The sequence below is a fragment of the Papilio machaon genome, chromosome 11 (assembly GCF_912999745.1).
Source record: "Papilio machaon chromosome 11, ilPapMach1.1, whole genome shotgun sequence".
Taxonomy (NCBI): Eukaryota; Metazoa; Arthropoda; class Insecta; order Lepidoptera; family Papilionidae; genus Papilio; species Papilio machaon.
In genome coordinates, this window is record NC_059996.1 from 5,352,391 (window position 1) to 5,368,051 (window position 15,661).

The window sequence follows — 15,661 nt, forward strand, 5'->3', positions numbered from 1 at the left end:
TAACAAGATGAGCGTTACGAAATGGCCCAGGAATTTATATTAATTGTTGCTGCAATCGCACGCTCCTACTTAACTCATGTTACACTTGATTAAACCTATCATGGAATAAATTCTGCGTGACTGATTTACTTATTGCTTTTAATTGTCGTCAGCGTCTAAATCATTTGCAATGTCATATTTGTGTTTACTTTTAAATATGTATTTCTTTATTCCACTGCACAGGCACAGTCTTGGTATTTTGTGGCTTTTGATCTACGCCATTTTAGTACTGATAGTAGCGGTTGGAAGCTCGTAATAATAGTAGAGATATCATTAGCTGACAGTACCTCCAACGGAACGTGATGACGCGTCACTTGTCGGAACGAAGGAAAAGTTGTCATGTCCAAACAACAATCTGTCCTGCGGATATCTGAACAGGTGTCTACAAATAAAGTTATTCTGGATAAATACACATTAGAAAATTACTCACAGATACAAGTGAACATGTCCTGGTATATAACTATGTATAATACGTTTTCTTCTTTCATGTATATGTAGTTCTGTATTCTTGTCAATTTCATCACGACCTCCTAGAGACTAATCTAAATGATCGAACAGATTTTAACGATCGAGGTGTCATTGAATTAATATTTTTCTACAGAGTGTCATAGACACAGTCAGTCAGGCTTATATTTTATTAAAAACTCTTGTAAATGTCTTATTTTACTGAAATAAAATATTGTTTTTTGTTATACAAACATATTTTTAAAGGAGGAATAAAAGACTCAATGTAATGTTACGACTTTATTGAAAATTATACAAAATATTCAATAAATACAGCACTTCGATAGGAAAAAAAATAGTAACAATGCTGAAGGGTAGTTAAATTATATCTAGGTATGTGATTGTGCATTATATACAGGGAGATAGACATGTGCGTTGGCGGCAGAATCAAATATATCAATTTAATAAACGAATATAATCTTCGTAAAGCCTCGTAATCTTTTCCAAATTAACCAATAGGGTATTAAAATATATAAATATATAAAACAAAATAAAGATTACATTAACAAAAGAATTTTATCATGCATTTACTTATTTCAGTTTTTCAATTAATTCGATTTTGCCGCCAGATAAACTAATTATACGATTATAGGAATGCGAGTACGTTAGTGGTAAAGTTAATAGTAAACAATGTCTTATAAAGTTATAGATTTATAATTAAATAAGATGAATAACAAGGGAAATGCTGTTGATTATATTTCGAAAAAGTTAAACTTTAGCATGTCGATATAATTTATGTCCTTATTTATTTTTACAGTCTCCAATGATTCCAAATTCAAACATCCTATATTTAATGACAATTTTTTCATCGTATTAATGAAAAACAATGTTCCCAAAAGCAACAGTACTTAATAATCTACTTTATTATTTACATTAAAAAGTTAACTTTTATACAGTAATGTGGAATCGTGTGTCTTGAAACCTGGGACTAGGGATTATAAAAATAATTCTTATCAAGTACCTTATTTACACAATTTATTACTAAGTATAGAGTATTGGAGATATAGAATGATTTCCAAGAAATTCTTAGTACGGACGTTGATGTAAAACTAAAAATCACAGCGAATCGATTACCTAACTAAATAACTATACATTTTATACTATCGATTGACATTAGTAATAACAAAGAGTTGTGTCATGTCTTATAATATTACAATTATTTATACATAATATTAGTTCTTAAGAGAATTCGATTAGACAATAGGATAAGATACTTAGGTAACTGTGACAACATTAAAATGATATTAGAGTAAAGACATGCAGATAGACCATTAAATACTAAATTTAAATATATGTAATAATTAACCGGAGTTTTTTTTTTTTGGAATCAGAAACATAACGAACTAACTACGTTGCTTAAAGTATTCGTTTCTACCTAGGTTATTGTGTGTATAAATAAGACAAGTCAGTAGACTAGAGTACAAATTGAATATAAAGTTAATTGGAATATAAGGTATTTTAACATTAATAATACATAAATGCTGTTTTATTCGAATACTTCTTGTTACAAACTAGTGACATTTGTATAAATGTTATTCAATAGTTTTTTTTCTATCGATATCCGATTGGAGGATATTTTCAGTAGTTCAATTCCGATTGATAGAACGTTATACGTACAAACTTTTGCCATAAATGACGCAATATTCCTTGTAACGTCATAAATATTAATTTTTGGGTAACTACGCGAAAGTTTCGCGCTCTCTTCGGGACCAAAGTAGATGCGGGAATATGAAGGAATTTATGAGAAAAATTTTTTTACTCCCTAAAGATTTTTTAAGCGGGATTACTTTATGAATGAATTTCGATTTTTAATGTAATTATTTGTGAAAGGTCCTTACATATGAAATTGGCGTTTTGTATGGGAGGAACAAAAAGTCGAATATTTTTTAATATAATATATTTAATTAATCAAAGTATGAACCATTATTTTCTATGCACTTTTGCCATCTCATAGGTAGTTCATTGATCCCTTTACTAAAAAAAACCAGTCGGACGGGAATCAATAAAATCTTTGAAGGCGATTTGGACTGCCCCATCGGAGTTGAATTTTTTCCCTTGCAAGAAGTTATCCAAATTTCGAAAAAAATTGTAATCTGTTGGAGCAAGGTCCGGGGAGTACGGAGGATGTCTTAGACTTTCCAATTGAAGCTCTTCTAATTTAGTAGCCGCCTGTTGCGCAGTGTGTGGTCTAGCGTTGTCGTGAAGCAGCAGTGGCGTGGAGCAATTGACCAGCCTAGGTTGTTTAGCCGCTAGCTTTTCCATCATGGTTTGCAATTGCTGACAATAGACATCAGCCGTAATAGTCTGACCAGATTTGAGAAAACTGTAATGAACAATACCGGCACTAGTCCACCAAACGCTTACAAGTAACTTTTTTGGGGTTAATTTTCGCTTGGGGCAGGATTTGGCTGGCTGGCCAGGATCCAACCATTGCGCTGAGCGCTTCCGATTATCGTAAAGAACCCATTTTTCATCACAGGTAATGATTCGGTTTAAAATACCTTCATTATTGTGCCGGTTTAGTAATGTAACGCAACAGTTGACGCGCGTTTGCCGGTTTGTTTCAGTCAATTCGTGAGGTACCCACCTTTCAAGCTTTTTAATCTTCCCAATTTGCTTCAAGTGAATTAAAACAGTTTTATCACTAACATCGCAGCCTGTAGCTAACTCGGACGTGGTTTGCGATGGATCCGCTTCCACAATAGCCTTCAACTCTTTATTATCAACTTGAGTCTCAGGCCGTCCACGGAGCTTGTTCTGCAGATCGAAATTTCCAGAACGAAAACGTTGGAACCAAAAACGAACTGTGTTTTCTTTTGCAATACGACCGCCATACACATCATTCACCCTTCGAGTCGTTTCCGCAGCACTAGTGCCACGGCGGAACTCGTACTCGTAAATAATGCGATATTTTAAGTTTTCCATTTTGTAAAATGAGTGACGCAAACAGAAAAAAACAGAAGAAAAAAAACAAATGAATGACGGTCATCGAACCACAAATACATGAGTCTATAGCTGTACAAATTTGAATTTGGAATTCCTTACCAAAGAGGAGAAATTCGTGATTAAAGTGGCCAGTACGAAAAACGCCAATTTCATATGTAAGGACCTAATATTATCAATTAATCAGGGGATTTAGACTGTAAATAGTTTTACAGGAAAATGGTTACTAATATCTAAATATAAAATTTAGTTCACACCATCAACTTTTATGAGACAAGACCATATAACACTTAATCTATACAATGAGATACGAAACATTATTTACAATAATTAGCACAAACGATATTATAATTTATATTTACGTAGTAAAGTCGATGTACCTTTCACTTAAATGTAACGCATCACTTGATAGCACTATGTGTCCGTTCAGAGTAACGCTTCTTCGAGTTGATCGAACGTGTCGCACCATCAGTCACTCTCGTAAACCGTAGAGTTTGAACTCTGGCGGCGGCTGTACGGCGATGAGAACTCGATCCTGGTATCAGGGAGCCAGGAGTACGCAGTGCGCTCGGTAGATGCACTGAAACAAAACAAAAATATATTTATAGTAGCCATCCATAGTTTTTTTTTTAAATGCGCTTTGATGAGCTTTGAATGAGCTTTGTTTTTTTTGTATGGGTGCTCCGATACAGCTGTCATTGTCTATGTGAATATTTTATACGCAGATTTATTACCGAGTTATTTCAATGGCCTATATTGCAGTTATCCCGCATTGAATTAATTGCAGTTCAATGGAAACTGTTAATTATTCTAATCATGATTCGAATTGATGATATAGATAACTTAAGTACGTGATTATCGTAATTAAAATATTTAATTTATATTTCAGCCGACGAATTTAGCACTGTGTCAGATCTCTTCTGTTAATTCATTTAGCGTTGGCCAGTAAAATCGTTTTTAACTATAAATTAATGCCAGTCTATTTACAAAGGAACGTTTCGATCGAACCTTTCCTGTGTCATTCAGAATCTGATGCGAGAGAAGTAATTAATGCCTCCAGTAATTACATTCGTCTGGTCTTTTATTTTAAAACTACTATTTATATTAAATATATTTTTAATGTTATGTCGTCAAACTTTAACATATAGAGCCCTTATGTAACTAAACTACTAACATTAAATATGAATAAAGAAACATAACTCCAACACTTTAAAGGAAACTCCAAATAATGCAGTTCGACATTGTTTCCTTAAACGCTTTGACCGCCAATGATTGATATTATGGACGTCAACGTTGTTACAAATGAGTATGATGGACTCTTAAATATTTGTTATTTATTTGTCAAGATCGAATTTTGGAAGTCAACGCACAATCATATTTCAATAATCATTGTTTCCGGGTGGTTGACATATTATGTGTAAGCTAAAATGTAATTGAAACACTATCAAAGTTCTTTATGGTAGCACAATATGTTTGTTTATGTATTTCTGTAATGGTGGTTAAATATTATTTGAAGTTTAAAGCAAGATTCGATTGAGTTCCAAATTTCAAGTTTCCGTTGAATAGTTACAAGGCAAGGCTTCAACCGAAAGAGCCAACTTAGTGTCGCCTTGTTTCACGTCCAATTAAAGTTTACACCATTCGAAGCTTAACTTTCAACATTGCTTTTGTAACGTTCACGCTTTTAATGGAAATCGAGAGCAATATTTACATAGAGACACACGCTCTCTGCCGTAGCTACGTGGAATTAACAAAGGCTTGCTTACCTCTAGACAAAGGTAGCTGTTTATAATAATATCATAGTTTGTTATACTTCCCAAATATAAACCTTAGCTTAGTTTAGGAGACAATGTAGTATTTTCTTCTTGACAGCAATATTTTGAATATTGTTATTTATTGCATAAATATTTATAATAGTTTATAATTTTGTGTTTAGAATAGAAGATAGGGTAGTTTAATCTTTATGATTGTAATTGTACAAGACCAATTGTATAAGACCAATGTGGTAACGATATTTTGGGTTTTTTTGCATACATTTTTTTATAAGAGTAGGAGCAAACGATCGGCGGGAACACCAAGGTGATCATCGACGCCCATGGACATCCGCAACACTAGAAGAACTGCAGATGCGTTGCTGGCCTTTAAGAAAGATATTTGTTCGCTTCTTGAAGGATCCTAAGTCGTACTGGTTTAATGAACCGCACTGTTGTGTAATGTCAGCCATCCAGATGGTATGGATGATACCTGGCGGTCTGTCGGGTCGTCCGATGACGAAATTCGGCGGCAGGAATCGTTCCAAACAGTTCTTCGGAACACTCCCCGTGGTATATACCTACGATAAAAAATACAGAGGGAACTGACGGGCCTCCACAAGGCCAGAGTATCGAGCCGATCGGTAAGAAGCTGGTTTTGGGGTGCTCCGGCTCAGAGGAGCGTGCAGTATTCCATGTGGGGCCGAACTTGCGCCTTATACAGTTGTAGGCGGTGGCTCGGCTGGAAATACTGCTTCGCCCTACTGAGTACACCCAGCTTTTTGGAGACCAGCTTGGCCTTGTCTTCCAAGTGACCGCAAAACTGAACGTCACTCGATATGTCAACGCCGAGAATACCGATACAGGCTGAGGCAATCAGGGGAGTGCCCTCAAAACGAAGCTCTACGACAAAGGGTTTTTTTATACATTTGAACTATATCCTGAAAGTTAGATTTAATCGTATTTTTATTGCAGTCAATAAGCGTGTACGTGCGTAAGTGTTTACTTAAAAAAATCATCAAATTTGTACATTTAAAGAATATCTTTATCAGAACAGCGGTAGCGAAGACATTCGCGCCCCCGAGTGCCACCTACATGCATTTGTGTAAACACAGCCGCTGTTTAACTTTACCTTGTCTAAAGTTTGTTATTTTAGTGGGAGCTTCTTCAGAATACAGGTCAACGCTATTGACACGCCTTCTTAATGTGAAGTGGTAATGTCGAGGTATTGTTATGAGAATTCTTTTATTTTTTTATAACCACAGTTGGAATTTATGGTGTAATTGCTTCCACCAATAATGCATTTACGTAATAAGATAACATCTTTATTGTTTGATGTATAGATGAAAGAAAGATTTGTTTGAACAAATGATTGATTATTTTACAAAGTGTACGGTGTTAGATAACGTTGTATGTTATTTTATGACTATCGAAATATAGAAAGTGTATAATCAAACTTTGTATACCATAGACTTGTATAGAAAATAGCTCAAAAATACTATTTTCTACTTTGAAATAAATATTATAAGCTAGTAGAAATTAAACAACAATACTATCTATTGAAAGTGACGACAACATAACGTACTCGCATTGACCTCTCCTGTGAACCGCACGGGAGGTCGTTTGTGACACTATTAAAAGGAAATGAAGACGGCATCAGAGCCACGGCGCGAGCAAAATCCAATTTGAAATAAGTGCCTTCTGAATTAATCCGACCACTTTGAGCGAACCGGATGAAATTTCTGGTATTTTTCACGTCCAGCAATAAAAACGAGCCCTCGACGAGGAAAAGATGAGTAATAGCTCGCCCCGAGTTCTCACGGGCTGTAAGGAATAATAATATTATGCTCGCACGATGGAAATGTTTTTAATGTTGACGCGGAAAGCAGCAGTGAAAACAGTAGAGTAAAAAGAATTAACCGCGAACAAGCGGAATGTGTCTGAAGATGATTTAAGAACTTTAGAGTAAAACGTTTCTTGTTTGAGGGTGAAAAATATGTGGTAAAATTTTAAATAAACATTATTGTTCGTAAGTGAATAAAACTTAGTCTTTTTTTCGCGGAATAAAATGGTTCACATAATTTTATGTGACTGTTTCTACATACATATAGCCAACTGAAATCTGAAACACAACAAGGATTTGCAGACGCTCGAGAGCTATACATCTATTGAATCTTCTTTCACAGTGGTATCTTGGTATTTTTCCTTTACAATTCTAGAACCATTATGACTGTTTATTAGGAATATTAGTTTTTATATTTTACATCTGTCATTAGTTATGGCAACAAGCGCGTTTCTTGCGCCATCTGGTTTAGTTGAAGTTCAAACTAGATCAGTTAGCACCCGGTCTTAACGCCTGCTTGAACATTTATGACTTTGAATTATTAAGTTACAGTTGGCATGTGAAGTTGAATGGGATCATATTTTGTTCTTGCCTTACATAACTTGTTTGCGTGTCGATTGAAGTGTATAACCGCATTCTAGAGCCGTTAAATAATTTCTTTAAAACTGCAGCATAGTTTACATGGGAAAATAATATGTGTGTATACCTTTTTTTTTTTAATTGTTGCCAATTCCATTGATTTAGTTAGCTTTTAGTTTTTTAAGCCGATTACTTTTTTTTAAACATAAAATTCTGCGATATCTACGTAAACTTTAACATAAACGTATACATAATATGCATTAACAGGTTTTGTTAAAAAATAAGTGCTAAAAGTTGTAAAGAAATGAGCATTTTATGAAATAACTTTGCACACTTCATATCACCATTTTATTAAAACGTTTTCTGTACAATAATGTGTAGACAAACAAATTAATATTACTGACTTCGAGTAATATAAATAAAGATTACGTCATTGTTAATTATAAATGAAAACGTGAGATATAATTTATGAATGGTAGTACTCAATAAACACTGGTTAATCGGGCCCGTATAAATTATGCATAGTCGGATTACAGTCGGTTTTGTGACATCTCTAATGTGTCATTAAATTTTAATAAACCGAGATTTAACCAATGTAGGGCAAACTTCCCGTCGGTAAATAATAAAACAGATTATTTATGTATGGATTTCTGTAAAATATTCGCCTTTGTAACTACGTTAGTTATAAATAATAGGCACGTAGTTTACATATTGTTTACTATTGATGTTTGTTAATAATAAGAAAGGTAATGCCTTTGATACGATAAAGATCTGTTAATGCTAAGTACTACTTAATTCTTTGCATAAGTTATTAATGTAATTGAAAAAAAAAATGTTTACAATCTTTACAACAATTATTACTGGCAGGTTTTTCGACAGAGGTGTGTTGAAATACTTTTAAAATACCCTGTGATTATTTACTGACTTTCAGATTGCAAGAAAAATCGTAAATAATAGTAAAAATTTACTCTTGTTTAATCTATGACCACTAAAGAACTTTTTTAACTATGTGATTTCATTGCCGAAACATGTGTGCCATTATATTGAATAGATAAATTTAAAATTTCTACGTAAATATATACGTTATTATTATTATATTGTGTACGCATGTTATATAAAGTTTCCCATGTTTTCGTAATTGAGAAATCTCTTGTTACGGTTTTGCAAATCGAAGTTCCAACCCTTAAAGTCTTAACTTACTTTACCGTCCTTATTAAATTTGCATGATACCCTTGTCCCGTTAAATAGATTAAGCAGAGGACAAAACGTATTTATTCATGATTTAGAACAAAATACACATTGTTTATTGCTTTGAAAAGGGTACGGTAATGTTTTTTATCTATGTTGTTGTATTATCTATCGAATCGATTCAAACTATGTATAAGAATAAAGTTTTTTTAATTAATAATTGTGTTTTAAGTTTCACATAACATAGACTATTTTATTAAAATAGAACATGTTATATATTCGTTTAAAACGATTGTAGTCATTTAATATTGTTTATGAATTGTTAATAGTTATCGATAAATTAATTAAACTATTCTTAAACTACTCGCGAAAAAAAACAAAAATAGACCCAATAAAAGTTTTATAAAAAAAACTTTGACATTGAGGAATTCGATAAATGTCGTTTATGTAAAATATAGTAGAACCTAAATAAGCGGGAATGATTTGCCAGTCCCGAAGAACGACACCTATAAGCGAAAAACTCAGGTTATAGAGATACCTTTATAAACGATAAAAATATCACAGTCTTAGTCTCTCGCTTATCCATGTTCTAGTGTATACATATATAAAATTGTGAGCAGTCACCGCACAATAGCTAGTAAGCTATAAAACAAAAGCAACCGGTATACGTCATTCTTCGGTGGCATAAGACGAGGCACCGAGAATTGCCTGAACAAACACTTGCAGCGGTCAAAATGGAAGCTCTGTTGTGTCAAAATGTATTCATTTGTACATCAAACGTTATATTGACCTTAGAGAACTTGTTCCCTCGATGTAAATATTGAGACAGTGCGAGTTAGTAAGATGTAGTCATCCATTCCATGATTGTATTCCTTCTAATCTCATTTTTTTAAATTTTTATTACGAATATTTGTAAATTAATTGGAATAGAAAATAGAATGGAATATTTTAAACTAAAAATTCTACTAGACTTAGGTTTTTTAACATTGCTTGTGCTTTACTTATTTGCAAATAAGGGAGAGAATAATTAGCAAATTTTTACGTAAGTAAATTCCGATTAACCACTTCAAAATTCAGATATTGAATTTTTTAATAATCAAACGAGTTGTCACATGCGACTCTTTCCGCGCGGCATAGAAAAAAATTACAAGTAGCCTTTGTGTTCTTACAGACTATGTTGACTATGTTGAGCCGTTCAAACATCCATCCATTCATCCATCTAATTTTCGCATTTCTAATATTAGTAAGAAATAAGATTATGTTCTCCATAACGTTTACTTTATATCTTTGTAATGTTTACTTTATATCTTTATACATTTAATCAACAGTATGTACAAGCTACACAAAACACAAACATCAAATTGGATTTAATTTCCAAAATTTTGATTCAGTTCGTTAGGAATTAATCACGTACCGTGACCAATCCTTAATAGTTGAATGCAAGTGAACGTTTTGTTTTCATACTAAATACTATTTCTTTTAATTTTAAAGCCCGTAAAATTATAAATTGGTATGAGACCTTTAATAAAAACGATTACTTAGATCGGAATGTTTATAGATATTTTTCTTATTAAAAATACATGAGATACAATATCAGGCTATAATTGCACAAAAATAAATTAATGAAAGTACAAAAAGAATGGAAAAACGGGGAGTTTGTGTGCTTAGACAATTTAATTCTCAATTACACAATGACAATGGTAGACGCCAGCAACAACAGCATCAGTTACACGAATGGTCGGCTCGCCTGGTGCAATACCACGACCACACAGAAGACAGGCGTGAAGTGGAAGTAATTCCGTGTTTCGTCTAATGAGTTTTCATGCCGAAGGGCTAATTTTGGTCCTATTTTCTTTCCTATCCTTTTTATAAGGATAGGATGGGAAGGGAAAGAGGTTTTGACACAGAAGTGGTCGAATAGGAAGGGGAAATATTCTATTTCTTGCGTATGTCTAACAACAGCGGTCGCAATATCGGCGAATACAGATGGCCGCTAACTCGTTTACCACCTAAAATATAAAAAAAATGTCGTCTGATTTTTTGGGTAACCCATTAGCGTGGATTCGATTTCTAAAAAAGATTGCTTAATTAGCTAGATGAAGTAGAAGGTTTTTTTAACGACTGGACTTCTCCTGTCATATTTGTGTCCTTAGTGAATAAACGAATAGGTGTTGTCATTTCCATCAAGTTTTAAGAACATTAAAGAGGCGAGAATATTTTCCGCAAGTGCAAAATCAACCAGATTTGAATTTGAAATGTGTGTTAAAATAGCTGTTTTCCAGTATTCCGTGGCATTTTGTCGCTGTAAGTTTAAAAAAAAAACAATAGATGTAGAATGCAAAGACACTATGAATAAGAAAGAATGAAGACAATGCATTAGTATTTGCTGTGTCGTTTTAAATATCCAAGTTGTATTCAAAAAGACGTTTCCTGTTTTAACAAAACCAGTTCAGTTTCCTCATTTTTGTTTATGATACTGAAACAATATGAGCTTTAAATTAAAATTAGGGAGCAACAAGAATCCGAAATAACACAATCAAAAACTATATCTATATATATAAAAGAAAGTCGTGTTAGTTACACTATTTATAACTCAAGATCGGTCGAACTGATTTAGCTGAAAATTGATGGGGAGGTAGCTTAGAACTAGGAGACGGACATAGGATAATTTTTACCCCGTTTTCAATTTTTTATTCCGCGCGGACGGAGTCGCGGGTGAAAGCTAGTCTATTTATATAAAAGAAAGTCGTGTTAGTTACACTATTTATAACTGAAGAAGGGCTGAATCGATTTGACTGAAAATTGGTGGGCAGGTAGCTTAGAACCAGGAAACGGACATAGGATAATTTTTACCCCGTTTTCTATTTTTTATTCCGCGCGGACGGAGTCGCGGGTAAAAGCTAGTTAAAAATATAACAATAACCCTGAAACGGTTTAAACTCTTATACCTTTTTTATTCTAACGAAGATCAAAAATTTGACGGCTGATTTTAATTTAAGTTTAATTAGTAATGTTCAAATTATAACGTTTTACTATAAATCTTCTTTCTCGGGTATTAATAACGAACTCCTTTGGTGGTCTCGTCTATACTAATTAGCATGCGATGCTCTATACTTTCTCATATCATGCGTTAAATGTTATACCCCATAAAACGACTCTCGGCATTTTATTACTCATCCGAGTCCCACTCCAATGAATTCCACTTTTTCTGCATTCCTAACTTCAATTCGGTGTTCTTTATTATTCTTGTTAATTATCAATACATCTTTAATTGATTGCTAATGAGTCTTCTGGTAACATCAAAACTTTATCTGTGTACATAAAGTCACATGCCTGTGTATCTGTTTGTTTGAATCTTATAAAAAAGTGTATAGATTTGTGACCAGTTTTTTGCCTAATGTCTGCCTCATGTTTTGCCTTATCTGAAGGAAGCTTATTGTATAAGACGTGTATGGATTGTAAGACATCGAGTCATAAAAAGATATTAACGTAAATGTTCCTACTTGGACGGAGCCGGGGCGGATCATTTAACCGGATATTTCATTATAACAAACATATTTAAACTATTACAATAACCGTCAGTATAATTAAGATCAATTTCTTTGATGGTAAATCGTTACATATTAAGTGAATTAGTTGAGATGTTTATTTAAGCCCTTTAATACGTTCATTGTTAGTAAACCTTGCAGTTGACGTGTGTGTGAACAGTTATTGGTAATAAAAACGTTAAAAAAAGTAATGATATGTTATTAAGCGAGGAGAAATAAATTAAACGTTCAAATAAACTGTAATCCTCACGCGAACCCTATGCAACCAGCGGATATAAACGAGGGAGTGAAATGTATCCAAACGCCGTAATGAAGCAGCATGGGAACAAAATTATAAACAATTCCCGAAATCTGTATAACAGCTAATTTAGTTTAGAGATAAACGGAATCTAAAATCCCAACAGATGTTGTATCAGCCCCATGTCGGTAATTGTAATATGCAAGAACGGACACGTCGAATAGATGTGGGGATGATAAGGCTATTGTTTGGACTGAAACGATATCTATGGTTACCGAAATTTAATGAAAATTCTGTTTTGAGCTATGTACTCCATTGTTATGTTATCATGCCTAAGTGTAATATTACACGTAGACATGATATTTAGTTCATAGAAAATATCAAAATAACTATATGATCTGTTTAATTATTAAGTAATGTATCATAGTTTAACAAAATCGCTTCTTTCATCTATCACTTCAAATATAACTTTACTAGCTTTTACCCGCGACTCCGTCCGCGCGGAATAAAAAAAAATGCACACAAGATAAAAAAGTTCCTATGTCCGTCTCCTAGTTCTAAGCTACCTCTCCATCAATTATCGACTAACTCAGTTCGACCGATCTTGAGTTATAAATAGTATAACTAACACGACTTTCTTAAATATTATAGATGTAAAAAAATCAGATATCAAAGTTAGCAGAAGACAATTGAATAAAGTAAATCGTTATTGAAATGAGTAACTTTTACATTGAATGAATGTTTTCATGCTGATAATAACACTATTCTGTGGATTTGATTGAATCCGCAAATAGCTTCCCATGGTTACGCCTCGAGTGATGTAACAACGTTTGTTTCAAATATATCGACGAAGTGGGTGTATAAATAAATAAATAAAAATAAGGTTTAACTTAATATTTGAACAAATCAAAATGAAATGTTGCATGTTGGCCATGAGTATGATTCCGAATAAACTATCACTTGTACTGTTATTTCGTATTTATATTAGTAAGGTCAACTTTCTTTACTTTGAAGTAAAACTAGATTAAGATTTTGTGACATTTAGTCTTGATGATGTCACTGATAAATTTGTGTTCGTTCAAAAGTTCGTGATAAAATATTATTACAATAAAAAAACAAAACTAAAATCGATATCGATACAGAATTATTAGTGGTACAGGCACAATAATATAGGGGAAATGACACAGTGCGTGATATGCGGAAATGTATTTAATGAAAGGCGAGGGGTGCGCCGCGCCGCCGCCGCGTGGGTCCGCACTAGCACCCACACATGCCCGAGACATGTAAATACTGCTAGCAAAAAGAAGTAGGTTATAAAAGGCGGGAGTATTAAATGGTATGTTTCTTTAATAAAAATGTTTTAACCTTTAGGAACTATTTCATTATATGACATAGGTATTAAAAGTTAGAAAGAGCATAAATGTAAGCGATGGCATAGAGTGAAAAATGTCAGAAATCTTTTAAGAACAAAATTTTTAAGTAGGTACTCCGACAAAATATTATTTTCATTGCTTTTTTTAAGGTAACATAAACATTTTACATTTCCAGATGTTTGTAAAAATAAAACAATATTAATATAGAAGCACAGCGTGACATAAAATTACTACCACACATGTGATGTACTCGTTTAACTGATTTCTGTACAATTGTAAAACCATTAAACATATTTTAACAAACGTATGTAACATATTGCACAGATGTAGTTGAAATAGAAAGGTGAACTCCAATAGAACGAGCAGAATTTTGAAACTTAAATGCTTTCGTTGCATTCTGCAAGTCCCGCTGGGAGACGTCTATTCGCAGAGCATCTGGCAAAAGCGGTTCACAAAACTGTAGCATTATTTTATTCATTTGACAATAGACGACATGGCCAATTAACGAATTTAGCAACATTTCACCCAAATAGCTTGGAGGCAGACCGATAATATGGGGCTACAACCCCAGGAGACGATGCCTGCTATTCGAACTATTCGATCGATTCGATTAACATACAACGATTTCCCTTTGTATAGTCTCGTGGTAATTTTAGAATAGCAATTTGCACTAGAGCCATTCGAGCGATTTGCGCTTACATTATTAAGTATTATTAAGTGTTATTAAGTGTGGCCTGTGGCGATAATGTATGGACACTTATTTAGTCTAATTTCGCTATAACTGTATGCTATGTTGAATTTTAAAATTTAGGGTCATTTCGGTCAGTCACGTTGCTCAATCCATCATCATTATGGATTCTAAATCGGATTTTCGTTAATGTAAAGAATAAGAAGTTTTAAAGTCAGTTACAATTAAAACTTTTTAGTTCGAGAAAAACCTAGTTGCAATTCTTACACTATCCTTGGTCTGAATAAGTTCTCAAAAGTGGGTCAAAGAACTTAAGCCGTTCTTATTTCTGAACTCAATTATAATTTTCAGGCTATTACCACAATAAGATCGGTGAACTATTTACCACCAACTTTAATACTGCTTTGTATCATTTTTCGATTTACTGCAGTTTAAGAACAAAAGACTTGAACAACTTTAACATTAGAGCGACCTATTTACTTAGGTCTACGTTCATTAGAAGTTTAGAGCGAAATCTATTGTGTCTCTTGATATAAGAGAAGTTACTTCTTAACAACTAAACTTTAAAAATCCAAGCCCATTTTGTTTCCGTAGAAAGTCTGTATTATTAAATACCAGTTTATTTAAACATAACAAACAGCAAAGTGCTTTGCCCAAGATATTTAAGTTCAATATTGGCAATATGGCTAGCACAAGTCATATTAAAATACTAATATTAAGTTCTACATAGGTATCATGTCTAGATGCATGTATGAAAGACGTGAGAGGTGGGTGCGAACCGTGCAAAATGAGAATGCGTAATCAATTCCTACCCCTCTGCTTTATAGAATCAGTTCAATGCCATAGAGTATAAGGGTGAGTTCGTTCTTTATTGCAATTTTAACTCTCAGCACTTGTCTACTAAAGTTACGTAAAAGGTAATAAAATTTTTATATTATCATACTATAGTGCACCAAGAAATTATTTT

The 15,661-nt window shown here is 33.3% G+C and overlaps 1 protein-coding gene across 1 annotated transcript in view; it reads right to left on the minus strand.

Moving 5' to 3' along the window:
- Positions 1-3,867: 3,867 nt before the first annotated feature.
- Positions 3,868-15,661, minus strand: part of LOC106711537 (toll-like receptor 6) — an 87,201-nt gene continuing 75,407 nt past the window's right edge. The window contains exon 2 of the mRNA XM_014503877.2: positions 3,868-4,066. The gene's annotated coding sequence lies outside the window, so the exon portion shown is untranslated. The remainder of the gene's footprint in view (positions 4,067-15,661) is intronic.